Source organism: Rhinolophus sinicus, chromosome 15 (assembly GCF_057876585.1).
Source record: "Rhinolophus sinicus isolate RSI-liver-muscle chromosome 15, RSI-T2T, whole genome shotgun sequence".
Classification (NCBI taxonomy): Eukaryota; Metazoa; Chordata; class Mammalia; order Chiroptera; family Rhinolophidae; genus Rhinolophus; species Rhinolophus sinicus.
This window is the reverse complement of record NC_142515.1, coordinates 86,620,057-86,633,577: the sequence shown is the minus strand read 5'-3', so window position 1 is coordinate 86,633,577 and position 13,521 is coordinate 86,620,057. Positions and strand designations below refer to the sequence as shown.

General features: G+C 43.6%; 1 non-coding gene across 1 annotated transcript; it reads right to left on the bottom strand.

Moving 5' to 3' along the window:
- Nucleotides 1-12,965: 12,965 nt before the first annotated feature.
- Nucleotides 12,966-13,265, bottom strand: LOC148755252 (signal recognition particle RNA). The gene has a single exon (XR_016019117.1).
- Between the last annotated feature and the right edge of the window lie 256 nt (nt 13,266-13,521).

Below are 13,521 nucleotides of genomic sequence, written 5' to 3'. Positions count from 1 at the left end.
GGGGGCACCGGGTAGGGTGTGGGGGGTGCTATTGAAAGCTGGCGATGCACCTGAGGCCCTGCCCAGACGCCGGCGCGGTTGTCAGGGCAACGTGGGCGGGGCGGGGCAAGAAAGTGGTGGTGGCTGCCTCTTTTGTTGGTTTATAGCCTTTTGCCTCAACTCCCGGAAGATTCTCCAAGTTATTCTGTTTTGTCCTTTCGTTCGTTTACTTTATAATTGGGCAAAAACTGATTTCCTATCCTCAGTAGCATGTTTAATTAAATGACAACCACCGGCGGGCGGATCCCCGCCACGATTATGTCCTGGGGGAGACCGCTTTAAAGATCTCCCAGTGTCAATCCGGTTCACATCCACATGTCGTTTTTCTTTCCTCTTTTGCCCTTGTGTCCTCTCGAATTTATTAACGGTATCTATAATTTATCCGACTTCTCCGGCTAGGTCTAGCTTAGACCAAATCACGAATCTGAATTTTGCACAGATGATTCTGTGGTGACTAATTCCACGCTACAAAGGAGTTCACAGCAGGATTTCTTTAAATAGAAAACTTCCTCAGAGCACTGAAAACGATTCACTTTACATAAAGTAAAATTCATTTAAACAACAAGGATCTCCCCTTCTACTTTTTTTTCCATTGCAGACATAAACTGCTATGTATAGCTGATTGTACAGATTGTGCCCGGCTTAGCATGGGAATGGGGCTGAAAGCCAGCCTACATTGTATTCCCCAAGCCGGAGCACCGTGCACCTTCTAACTCGTCTATCAGAGTGGGTGCCTTTTTCTATTTGCATGAAGTTTTCATTGTGCCAACTACCTTCCTGAGCATAATAGTTTTATAGTAGTCAGTTGCTTGGCTTTGGGTTTATAGGATGCTTACAATAAGCTTTTATTGTGTGTCATTCCATTTTATTAGTGCCACAGATTTTGTATGGACCCAAGTTTTTGATTAAAATTAAACATGGTGCAAAGAATGTCATGTAGGGTTGGATATCAGTTCTCTTTCTGTGTTCCATTAGGTTATCCAGGAATCCAGATTCCTTCCAAGTTCTAGCCAGCAGAAAGGGGGAGGAGGAAGGCTGCCACAAGTAAGTCTGTGTTTAAGGAGATCACCTCTAAATTATCCTCATGTTTGCTTGAAACCCTTTGGCTCATACATAGTCACATGGACACACCTGGCTGCCAGGGTTCCTGGAAAATGTAGTTTCTAGCTGGGGGCGAGGTGTCCAGATAAAAATTCAGGAGTTGTATTATAAAAGGAATAAAAGGAGAGTGGATTGTTGGGACAGAGGCTGAAAGGCTCTTGAGGGTGAAGACTGGGCCATTGAATTTTTTGAATAAACAAAGCAGATATATAGTGTAAATAAATGGTTGCTGCCACCAATCTGATGCCAACAGGAATCCTCAATCTGATGTACTAAAAGGAGAAATTTTAATAAGGTAAAAAGTTTGCAAACTGGAAACACAACCTCTGGTGGAAACCAAAAATTCTCTCCACTGAAGAAAAGGGGAAGCCATTTTTTTATAAAGTCCCGGCCCTGGTCCCTGATTAGTCCATTTGTATGCAAATGAGGAATCCAAATTTGCACAGTCTGATTGGTTCAAATAGCACAGCACTGGCCTGTGTGGTCAGCTTAATGCTCTCTGATTGGTTGTTATTGAGCAGATCTGATTGGTCAGTAAAGATAAAAATGAGGCTATGACTGTGCAGTTTGATTGGATGGGTTAGGTCTCAGCACATTGATTGAAATACAATACCCGGCACTCCTTTATAAAGATTGACTCAGCCTGCAGGAGCATAGTGCAGGAGCTTGGAGGTTTAGTCTGTACTATTCCTCTCCGAAATATTAACATGCATGAGAGGCCACTGTTGGCAATGGCTGCTAGAATCTGATTATGAATTTGTGCCCAGTTAACCATGAGGAGTCCTTCTTGGCAGATATATTCCTTCTTGGGGTTCACAATAGTAACTGTTTTGTTTTGTTTTTGGTTGAAGAAGGGTCCTGTTATATTTGATAAGCAGCATTGCATAGTGGAGAAGCATGAATTCCAATCTTGCCCTTGACACTTATTAACTGTAAGACACCACCAGCCTCTGTTTTTCTTTTTCTTTTAAAAAAAATTATATTAATTTCAGGTGTACAGCATAGTGGTTAGACATTTGTATAATTTAAGAAGTGATCCTGGAGCCGGCCCGGTGGCTCAGGCGGTTGGAGCTCCATGCTCCTAACTCCGAAGGCTGCCAGTTTGATTCCCACATGGGCCAGTGGGCTCTCAACCATAAAGTTGCCAGTTCAACTCCTAGAGTCCCATAAGGGATGGTGGGCTGCGCCCCCTGCAACTAGCAACAGCAACTGGACTTGGAGTTGAGCTGCGCCCTCCACAACTAAGACTGAAAGGACAACAACTTGAAGCTGAACAGCACCCTCCACAACTAAGATTGAAAGGACAACAACTTGACTTGGAAAAAAGTCCTGGAAGTACACACTGTTCCCCAATAAAGTCCTGTTCCCCTTCCTCAATCAAATCTTAAAAAAAAAAAAAAAAAAAAGAAGTGATCCCTGTGACTAGTCTAGTACACATCTGGCACTATACATAGCTATTACCATATTACTGACTATATTCTCTATGCTTTACATCCCCATGACTATTTTGTAACTACCAATTTGTACTTCTTAATCCCTTCACCTTTGCACCCTGTCCCCCAACCCCCCTCCCATCTATCACCCTGATAAATCTAGTACCCATCTGACACCATACATAGTTATTACAATATTTTTTATTATATTCTTTCTGCTATACCCTACATTCCCATGACTACTTTGTAACAACCAATTTGTACTTCTTAATCCCTTCTCATTTTTCACCCACCCCCTCAACCCCCCTCCCAATTGGCAACCATCAAAATGTTCTTTGTATCTATAAGTGTGTTTCTGCTTTGTTTGTTTATTTTGTTCTTTAGATTCCACATATAAGTGAAATCACATTGCATCTGTCTTTTCTCTGTCTGACATACTCCACTCAGCACAATACCCTCCAGGTCCATTAATGCCGCTGCAGATGGAAGAACCCATTCCTATCCATGGCTGAGCAATATCCCATTATATAAATGTGCCACCTCCTCTTTATCCATTCTTCCATTGACAGACACCCAGGCTACCTGTATATCTTGGCTAAATAATGTGGCAACAAACATATGCATGCACATGTCCCCTTGAAGTAGTATTTTGGGTTTCTTCAGATAAGTACCCAGAAGTGGGATTACTGGGTCCTTATCTCTTGTTATAGCCTTTGCTTTAAAGTCTATTTTGTCTGATATAACTATTGCTACCCCAGCTTTTCTTTTTTCCGTTTCCATTTTCATGAAATACTTTTTCCATCCCTTTTACTTTCTGTCTGTGTGTGTCTTTCAAACTGAAGTAAGTCTCTTATAGGCAGTATATGTAAGTGCTTTATCTATTCAGCCACCCTATGTTTTTGATTGAAGCATTTAATCCATTTACATTGAAAGTAATTGTTGATAGATATGTAACTATTGCCATTTTACTATTCATATTTTTGATCTTTTTCATCTTAAAGAAGTCCCTCTAAGATTCCTTGTAATACTGGTTTGGTGGTGATGAACTCCTTTAGCTTTTTCTTGTCTGGGAAGCTCTTTATCTGTCCTTTGATTTTAAGTGAAAGCCTTGCTGGGGAGAGTAGTCTTGGTTGTAGATCCTTACTTTTCATCACTTTGAATATTTCCTGCCAATCTCTTGGGGCTTGCAAAATTTCTGTTGAGAAATCAGCTGACAATCTAATGGAAGTTCTCTTATAAGTTATTAGTTGCCTTTCTCTTGCTGCTTTTAGGATTCTCTCTTTGTTTTTAACCTTTGCCATTTTAATTATAATGTGTCTTGGTGTGGTCCTATTTGGGTTCACCTTGTTTGGGACTCTGTGCTTTCTGGGATTGTATGTCTATTACCTTTGCCAGGTTAGGAAAGTTTTCAGTCATTATTTTTTCAAATAGGTTCTCAATCCCTTGCTTTCTCTCTTTTTCTTCTGGTACCCCTATGATGTGAATGTTGTTACACTCGATGTTGTCCCAGAAGCCCCTTAAACCATCCTCATTGTTTTGGATACTTTTTTTCCTTTTGCTGTTCTGATTGGGTGTTTTCTGCTACCTTGTCTTTTAAATCACTGATTCGATCTTCTGCTTCAGCTAGTCTTCTGGTGATTCCTTCTAGTGCATTCTTTATTTCAGTTATTGTATTCTTCACTTCTGACTGGTTCTTTTTTTATGGTTTCTATGTCTTTTTTATGCTTGGTACCTTTTTGTTGAAGCTTTCAGTTCCTTGAAAATCCTTATAACCAGTGTTTTGAACTCTGTCTCTGGTAGTTTGTTTGCCTCCATTTTGTTTAGTTCTTTTTCTGGAGTATTCTTCTGTTCTTTCATTTGGGACACATTTCTTTGTTACCTCATTTTGGATGCCTCCCTGTGTTTGTTTCTATGTATTAGGTAGATCTGCTACATCTCTTGCTGGGTGGCATTCTGTAGTAGGTGTCCTGTGGGGCCCTGGCTCAGTCTCCCTGTTCACCTGCTCCAGCAGTATCCCTTGTGTGGGTTGTGTGTGTCCTCCTGTTATATTTGAGCCTTGATTGTTATTGGCACATCAGTGGGTAGGATTGATTCTCAGGCTGACAGGCTGTGGGGTTTAGCCACATCCACAACTAATAGGATGCTGTGCTGGGGGCCTTACTACACAGAGTGGGACTTACCCCAGTGGGCTCTGGTGCCTGTTGAGACCACCCTTTGGGTGTGCCGTTTGTGGGGCTAATTGGGTGGTGCTCTGTTGTGGTCTGAAGTTAACCTCCAAGTATATTAGTTCTGGGACCTCTTGGGAGGGGCTGTGGTGCAGATTCGGGTCAGCCAATGCCTGTGACTGGCCAGGGACTACCTGGTAGGAGCTATAAAATGATCCATGGTTGGTTGCTGCCTGTGCTGGACCTGGAGGCGTGTGAGAGAGACCGCACTGCAACTGAGGACAGCTGCCACCAGTACTGGGTCTGGGGTAGCTCCACAAAAAGCCAGCACACACTGAGGCCTGTTAAAAAAATAATAGATGCTGTCTTCTTGCTGGCTTCACATAGCAGAGGGGATGAGGGAGCTCTTTGAAGCCCTTTTTATAAGGATGTTAATCCTAGTCATGAGGGCTCCACCCTCACAACCTAATCACCTCCCAAAGACCCCACCTCCAGATACCATCACACTGGGGGTAAGGTTTCAACGTATGAATGTTGATTGGGTGGAGTCACAAGCATTCAGTCTATAGCAGTCCTTTTTTTTTAAGAAGTAGGCAATCTTTTTTTTATTTTATTTTATTTTTTTATTGGGGAAGGGAAACAGGACTTTATTGGGGAATACTGTGTATTTCCAGGCCTTTTTTTTCCAAGTCAAGTTGTTGTCTTTCAATCTCAGTTGTGGAGGGTGCTGTTCAGCCTCAAGTTGTTGTTCTTTCAGTCTTAGTTGTGGAGGGCACAGCTCAGCTCCAGGACCAGTTGCCGTTGCTAGTTGCAGGGGGCACAGCCCACCATCCCTTGCGGGAGTCGAACCGGCAACCTTGTGGTTGAGAGGATGCGCTCCAACCAACTGAGCCATCTGGGAGCTCAGCGGCAGCTCAGCTCAAGGTGCCGTGTTCAATTTTTAGTTGCAGGGGGCGCTGCCCACCATCCCTTGTGGGAGTAAAGGAATTGAACTGGCAACCTTGTGGTTGAGAGCCCGCGCTCCAACCAACTGAGCCATCAGGGAGGCAGCTCAGCTCAAGGTGCCGCGTTCAACCTTAGTTGCAGGGGGCAGAGCCCACCATCCCTTGTGGGACTCGAGGAGTTGAACTGGCAACCTTGTGGTTGAGAGCCCACTGGCCCATGTGGGAATTGAACCGGCAGCCTTCGGCGTTAGGAGCATGGAGCTCTAACCGCCTGAGCCACCGGGCCGGCCCCCCTTTTTTTTTAAATTTTTATTGGGGAATATTGGGGAACAGTGTGTTTTTCCAGGACACATCAGCTCCAAGTCAAGTCATCCTTCAATCTAGTTGTGGAGGGCGCAGTTCAGCTCCAAGTCCAGTCGTGGTTTTCAATCTTAGTTGCAGGGGACGCAGCCCACCATCCCATGCGGGAATTGAACCGGCAACCTTGTTGTTGAGAGCTTGCGCTCTAACCAACTGAGCCATCCGGCCATTCCTCCTGCAGCACAGTGTCAGCTTGTTGTCTTCAATCTAGTTGTGGAGGGCACAGCTCACTGGCCCATGTGAGAATCCAACCGGCAACCTTGTTGTTCAGAGCTCGAGCTCTAACCAACTGAGCCACCCGGCTGCCCCATAGTAGTCCTTTTGAGTATATCCTATTAGGGATCATGTGATGTGATATGTCAGTGTTAACCATGACCAATTGCACTCTGGGGTCTTTAACCTCACACTTTTCTTCCAACCTGAGGGGTTGGAGAAGGCTGGAGAAAGTGGAAAGATGTGTGATGCAGTCTTGAGATGTGACACTGTCAGCAAGAGGTAATTAAGGGTTTGCAGGAATTGTCCCCCACGGCTGAAAGCAGAGGGTGCTAAGAGGAGGGGATGAAGGGCACAGAGGGTCTGCTGCAGAGAGGATGATAAAACAGCCCATGAACTCACAAGATGATACAGATTAATGTGGTGCTTGGTACATAGCAAGCACTCTGAGGGTGCAGCCACGGCTACAGTATTCCAACATCCGGGCATATAGGTCTGAAATGGTCAAATCGTGGACCCCACAAGCTTGCCCAATGACAGCACCTTTATTTCCCAGCATTTCCCAAGATTAAGAAAGCTAAGCAGTCCCAGTAGCACTGAGACCTAAAATTCTGTGCCCCCCAAGAAATATTTCAGAAATAATAGAACTAACGGAAGTAAAATGACTGAAGTTCAAGGACTTGGTACCTCCAGCTTCTGCTCCTGCCTCATGGTGCATATAATCTATTCTCCACACAGCAGCCAGAGGGAGCCTTTGTCTTTCCTTTTCAGCAAAGTTTTCAAAATTGTCTTATCACTATTTTTTTTGTGAGTGTGTGTGTGTGCTTTTAAAAATTGAAGTGGGAGTGGCTGGTTAGCTCAGTTGGTTAGAGCGCGGTGCTAATAACAACAAGGTTGCTGGTTCAATCCCCGCATGGGCCACTGTGAGCTGTGCCCTCTTTTAAAAAAAAGAAAGAAAGAAGAAAAAAATTGAAGCAAAGTTCACAAAACAAAATTAACCGCTTTAAAATGAACAATTCCATTTCATGCCATTTAGAGCATTCTGAGTGTTGTGCAACCATCACCTCTACTTCATTCCGGAATGTTTTTGTCATCCTAAAAGAAAAGCCTTAAACCTGAGTCGAATGTGAGAGCCCGAACACTCACAATAGGGCGCTACTTGGATGGTGTTTTATTTGTAGTGTGTGGGCTGCATCCTTTGCCACACCCTTATATTACTCAACTTTGCTTTTCTCCCTCTTCTCATTTAGGTTTCAGCTGAGTAAGCGATACATCACTCATTGATTTGTTCACAGTCATTTATTTTGTCAGGCATTGAACCAGATGGTGAAAACACATGGATGGAAAAACTTGCCCTTGACTTCAAGGTAGTTACACTTGGTTGAGGTGATAGGTGAAGCAGTTAAACCATGGTATATATCAGAGGCTGGCAAACTATGCCCTCCCGGGCCGGCCCGGCCCAGTGGCTCAGGCGGTTAGAGCTCCATGCTCCTAACTCCGAAGGCTGCCGGTTCAATTCCCACATGGGCCAGGGGGCTCTCAACCACAAGGTTGCTGGTTCAACTCCCGCAAGGGATAGTGGGCAGCGCCCCCTGCAACTAGTAACGGCAACTGGACCTGGAGCTGAGCTGCGCCCTCCACAACTAAGACTGAAAGGACAACAACTTGAAGCTGAACAGCACCCTCCACAACTAAGATTGAAAGGACAACAACTTGACTTGGTAAAAAGTCCTGGAAGTGCACACTGTTCCCCAATAAAGTCCTGTTAAAAAAAACCCACAAAAAAACAACAACTATGCCCTCCCACTTGTGTTTGTAAATAAAGTTTTATTGGAACACAGCCATGCCTATTTGCTTATTATTTTCTATGGTCAATTTCATGCTATAGCTGGCGGAGTTGAGTCATAGCGACAAAGACCATTTGGTCCCAAAAGATGAAATATTTACTCCCTGATCCCTTTAAGGAAAAACGTTTGCCAACCTTTGGTATATACAATGAAGGCAAATTTAAAGTGTGGACAGAGAGCCCTGGAAACTGAGGAGCAGCCATTAACAGCTGGGAGTGGGGAAGTTGCAGGGGTAGGAAAGGCTTGCTAGTGCTAAAACTTAGGTCCATAAATGCATAAATCTTAGTCGTTCAGCTCAATGAGTTTTGCACATATGTATGCCCATGTCATCACCACTGGGATCAAGACATAGGGTATCACCAGCCCTCAGGGGGGGTTCCCAAACCATTCATGTAAATGGCACTGTGCTGGAAATCACATGCTTCCTGCAGCTTTTCCCTCGACTGCTGCTGGTACGTCCTTCCAGCTGACTTGTCTTGCCACTGTCAGAGTTCCATTGGTGGATATGCATGTGTGTGTGTGTCTGAAAGACTCCACTGCTGAGGTTCTCTTCTCACCAGTTGGAGGTAGAGCTACACTATGGATTCTGGAGTATGACCCCCCCAAAGGAGGGCGTAGGAGGTCTGTAGAACACATCCGGAGTTCTTTTATTTACCTTCTCCTTCTAATTTGCTCCATGAGTATGAATTTATTGACAAATCCTACCTGGAATTTGGTTAATTTATTAAAAAAAAACACATTTTACTTGGAAATAACCTCAGGCACAAAAAAGTTGCACAAACAGCACAAGCATCCATTCCTAGGTATACACCCCAAAGAACTGGAAACAGGTATTTTGGAAACAAAATCTTGCACATAAACGTTTATAGCCACATTATTCACAATTGCCAAAAGATGAAAACAACCCAAATGTTGTCAATGGATGAATAGAGGAACAAAATGTGGTCCATCCGTACAATGGAATGTTAGTCAGCCATAAAGAGGAATGAAGCTGGATGAAGCTTACAATCATTACACTCAGTGAAAGAAGTCAGACACGAAAGGTTACATAGTGTATGATTTTCATTTATATGAAATGCCCAGAACAGGCAAAGCCATGCAGCCTGAAAGCAGATTAGTGGTTGCCAGGGGCTGGGGGAGGAGGAAACGGAGAGCGGGCCAACCACACTGAACTCTGCTGTTTTCCAGACCTGCAGACCTCTGCACCACCTTTTCATCAGCCTTGACTTTGTGTTAGCCATCTAGCTAATCTCTTTTGTACTCAATACTCATCTCAAGCATCACCTCTTTCCAGAGTTTTTTCTTATTTTCTGTGTTAGATGCCTCTGAATTAATAGCACTTATCACCATGTTGTAATTATCAGCTTGCTCCTCTGGGGCAGTACAACACAGCGGCTAAAAACCTCACCTCAAGTCAGTCCGCCTGAGTTCAAATCCTGCCTCTGCTCCTAATTAGCTATTCACATAATAACTTCTGTGGCTGTTTAGATGTGGATCTAAAAAGGGGGACAATTATAGTATCTATCTTCCTTCTATCATCTTTATAAGGTTTCAATGAATGTATATATATATATATATATATATATATATGTATTGTTTAGAACTGTGCATGACACATAATGAATGCAATGTAAATTCTAGTTATTGCAGCAGTCATCTATTGCTATAGAAGCAAAGAGCTCCCCAAACCCAGTGTCTTGGAACAATAATATTTTAAACTTTTAAAAAATATATAGGCATTTAAAGCTATGCATTTCTCTAGTCACTGATTTAATTGCATCTCACAGCTTTTTACATGTCTGTATTTTCATTATCATTCAGTTAAAAATATTTTCTAATTTCCACTGATTTTTTTTCTCTGACCTATAGGTTATTTAGAGATACATGGATAAATTTCCAAACAACTGGAAATTTTCTAGTTATCCTTTTTTTTATTTCTAGTTTAATTCCATTGTGCTCATACTCTGTATGATTTCAGTCTTTCAAAATTTGTTGAGACTTGCTTTACAGAACTGTGCATGGGCTATTTTGGTGAATGTTCCAAATGTAACAATCATTTATTCTTGCTCACGTGTCCAAGGATTGGCTGGGACTTGGCTGATACAGGTGGGAATCAGCTGGGTGGCTTTGATTCATGCTTGAGCTTCTTTGTGCAGACTGGCTTTAGGTCTACTTTGCATGTGTTTATTCTGGGGCCTTGGTCAAAAGAGTAGCTGTTCTAGGGGGAAGCTCTCCTCCTGGTGATGACAGATAAGAAGGCAAGTGGGAATGTGTGAGGTCTCCTGAGGTCTAGGCTTGTACATGGCACAGTGATTCTTCCACTACATTCCACTGACCAAAGCAGGTCAGATGACCCAATGTCAAGGTGTAGTAACTATCCCAGTCTTTTTTTTTTTTTAACTTTTCAAAAATTTATTTTAAGTGTGTTTTTCCAGGACCCATCAGCTCCAAGTCAAATAGTTGTTTCGATCTAGTTGTGGAGGACACAGCTCACAGTAGCCCATGCGGGGATCGAACCGGCAACCTTGTTGTTCAGAGCACCATGCTCTAACCAACTGAGCTAACCAGCTGCCCCCAATGTCTTTTATTTTCTGTATTTTGATGCTTTGACATCTGGGGCTTTGTTGACTCTAGAGGGACTGCCTTTCTCAGGGTTAGTCAGTTCCTAGAGATAATAAACAACTTTCCCATCAGGCCACCTTTCATATGCAAACCAACCAATTCAGAGTTCACATTCCAACCACCTCATTTATTGGGTTCTCATACTGTGGGCCACTAGCAATCTGCCATAATTGCCCCAGGGCCAGGTATCAAACAACTAGGGGCAGCCCCTACATCACAGAGCCCACAGAAATTATTCAAACTAGCCAATCCCAAACCTGTTTCCCCTGCCTATCTGCTTCTTCCCATGGAAACCACAATAAAGTCTCCTGTGCACACTTCCCCCTTTCTTGGCATCCTGCGTGACCCGGGTGCTTACACGTGTGCCCTGTGGGGCTTGGTGTGCTCCCTCCTCTTGGGAACTTTGAGTAATAATCTTTTCAATGGCAATTGTCTTCTGATCTGTTGGTCTCGCTATACATCTATTAATACACTATATATGAAAACACAAATGGTGGGGACTCTGCCTCTAGTGAGAGTGACAACAAAGTCCCATGGGGCAGGGTGTGGGTTGGGGGAGGGGTGAAGAGGTAGGAGCAATAATTCAATAACCAATAATACCCTCACTGGACTATAAGCCTTCAAAGTCAGGACCTGGGAGAATCCATTGTGTTTTCCAAAGTGTTTTAGCACCTGGAACATAAGTACTCCATGAATGTATATCAAACTCATCAATTACTAATAGGAAGCCTGACTATACTGGCACCCTGGTACACTCAGATGAGGTGGTGTTGCTTCCCAGACAGCTGAGAAAGTGTCCTGGTTTCACAGCTGAGCATTTTGACCCAGATTTGGAAAGAGATGAAAAGGGTATGTTTTTTGTGCATAGCTTCTGCTCTCTCTCTGTTGTTTTCTCAAAGTCTCCCACTTGACATTCAATCACTCTGGGATGTCTCACCCCCACTCTGCATTTGTTTGACATGCTGTGAAAAGGCATTTCCAGCAGCTTTATTTTGGGATTTTGGCAGCATCACCTCCCCACCCACCAACTGCCCTACTCAGTCTGTTCCCAGAAGGGCAGAGAAGGCTCTACTTGTCTTGGGTGTTGACCTGGTCTCCTAGTTTGTTTCGCAGATGCCTCCGCAAGGACAGCCTTATTTTACTTCAATTTGTTTTCTCACCAGCTTCAAAATAGTGTAACAACCCACGTTCCAAGATTCACATCTAGCCTAGGGTTCTCTGGCTCCAAAATGGGTTTATGCAAATCTTGAAGGAGTTCCTCCATTCAGAAGGAGGAACACAGCTTTCTAATCTGGACCATACAATATTGTTGAATAGATGCTTGCTGGTGGAGATGGAAACGTAGAACATTTGTGGCTAATGTGTAGTGGTCACCAAATAGTTTCTGAGGGTCTCAAATTTTCTTCCTTTATTTCCTTTATTGGGCTCTAACTAGGGGCACATTTTGATACCCAGATACCACACCTGAAATAATGAAAATTCGGGCAATAGACTGGGTGACTTCTTTGTCCAACATTTTATTTTGAAAATGTGCAAATCCATAGAAAAATTACTAGAACAGTACAATGAACATTCACAAACCCTTCACTTAGACTCCCCACTTGTTAATATTTTCCATGTTGGTTTCATCTCTCTGTCTCTGTCTTTGTTTCTCTATTTTTGTCTCTCTCTGTCTCTGTTTCTCTCTCCATATATGTAAATGCATATACGAGATCTGACAATTAAGTTCACGAACTTGCCACCATGCACTTACACTGGCAGCCCTGTACAAACAGCTTGGTAAGGTTTCATAACCTTGGTATATCAGTGTCTCACAGCTGTGTTTGTGTCAACGTGGGGTGGTGTCTTGCTGAGTGGCGTTCATTATTACCGTTGTGTGTTTTTGTGTGCTGTCGTGAGAATGTCTGAGCTTGAATTAGAGCAATGAACAAACATTAAATTTCTTGTTAAACTTGGCAAGAGTGGAAGTGAACTCAGGAACATGTTATGGGGATAATGCCATGAAGAAAACGGCAGTGTACAAATGGGTTAAACGTTTTTCTGAGGGGAGAGAGCATGTCACTGATGGAGAGAGGTCAGGGCGGCCAGTAATGAGCAGAACTGGTGAAAACATTGCAAAAATTTGTCAAATTGTGTGTCAAAATTGTCAGCTGACTGTGAGAAGCATAGTAGACCAAGTAAACATCGATAGAGAAACAGTTAGGAAAATCTTTTCTTTTTTTTTTTTTTTTTTTTTTTTTAAAGAGACGGGGTCTCGCTATGTTGCCCAGGCTGGAGTGCAGTGGCTATTCACAGGCGCGATCCCACTACTGATCAGCACGGGAGCTTTGACCTGCTCCGTCTCCGACCTGGGCCGGTTCACCCCTCCTTAGGCAACCTGGTGGTCCCCCGCTCCCGGGAGGACACCATATTGATGCCGAACTTAGTGCGGACACCCGATCGGCATAGCGCACTACAGCCCAGAACTCCTGAACTCAAGGGATCCTCCAGCCTCAGCCTCCCGAGTAGCTGGGACTACAGGCGCGCGCCACCGCGCCCGGCGGAAAATCTTAACTAACAATCTTGGCATGAGAAAGGTGTGTGCAACATGGTCCCAAAGGAACTCACCAATGAACAAAAGGAAAGGAGAGCCGAAGTTTGCCAAGATCTTTTGGAGAGGCAAGACAATGTTTTGGGCCCTGTTATCACTGGTGATGAAACACGGGTATACCAATATGACCCTGAAACAAAGCGTCAAAATGCACAATGGAAGTCAGCCAGTTCTCCACGACCAAAAAATTTCCATCAGTTCAAATCA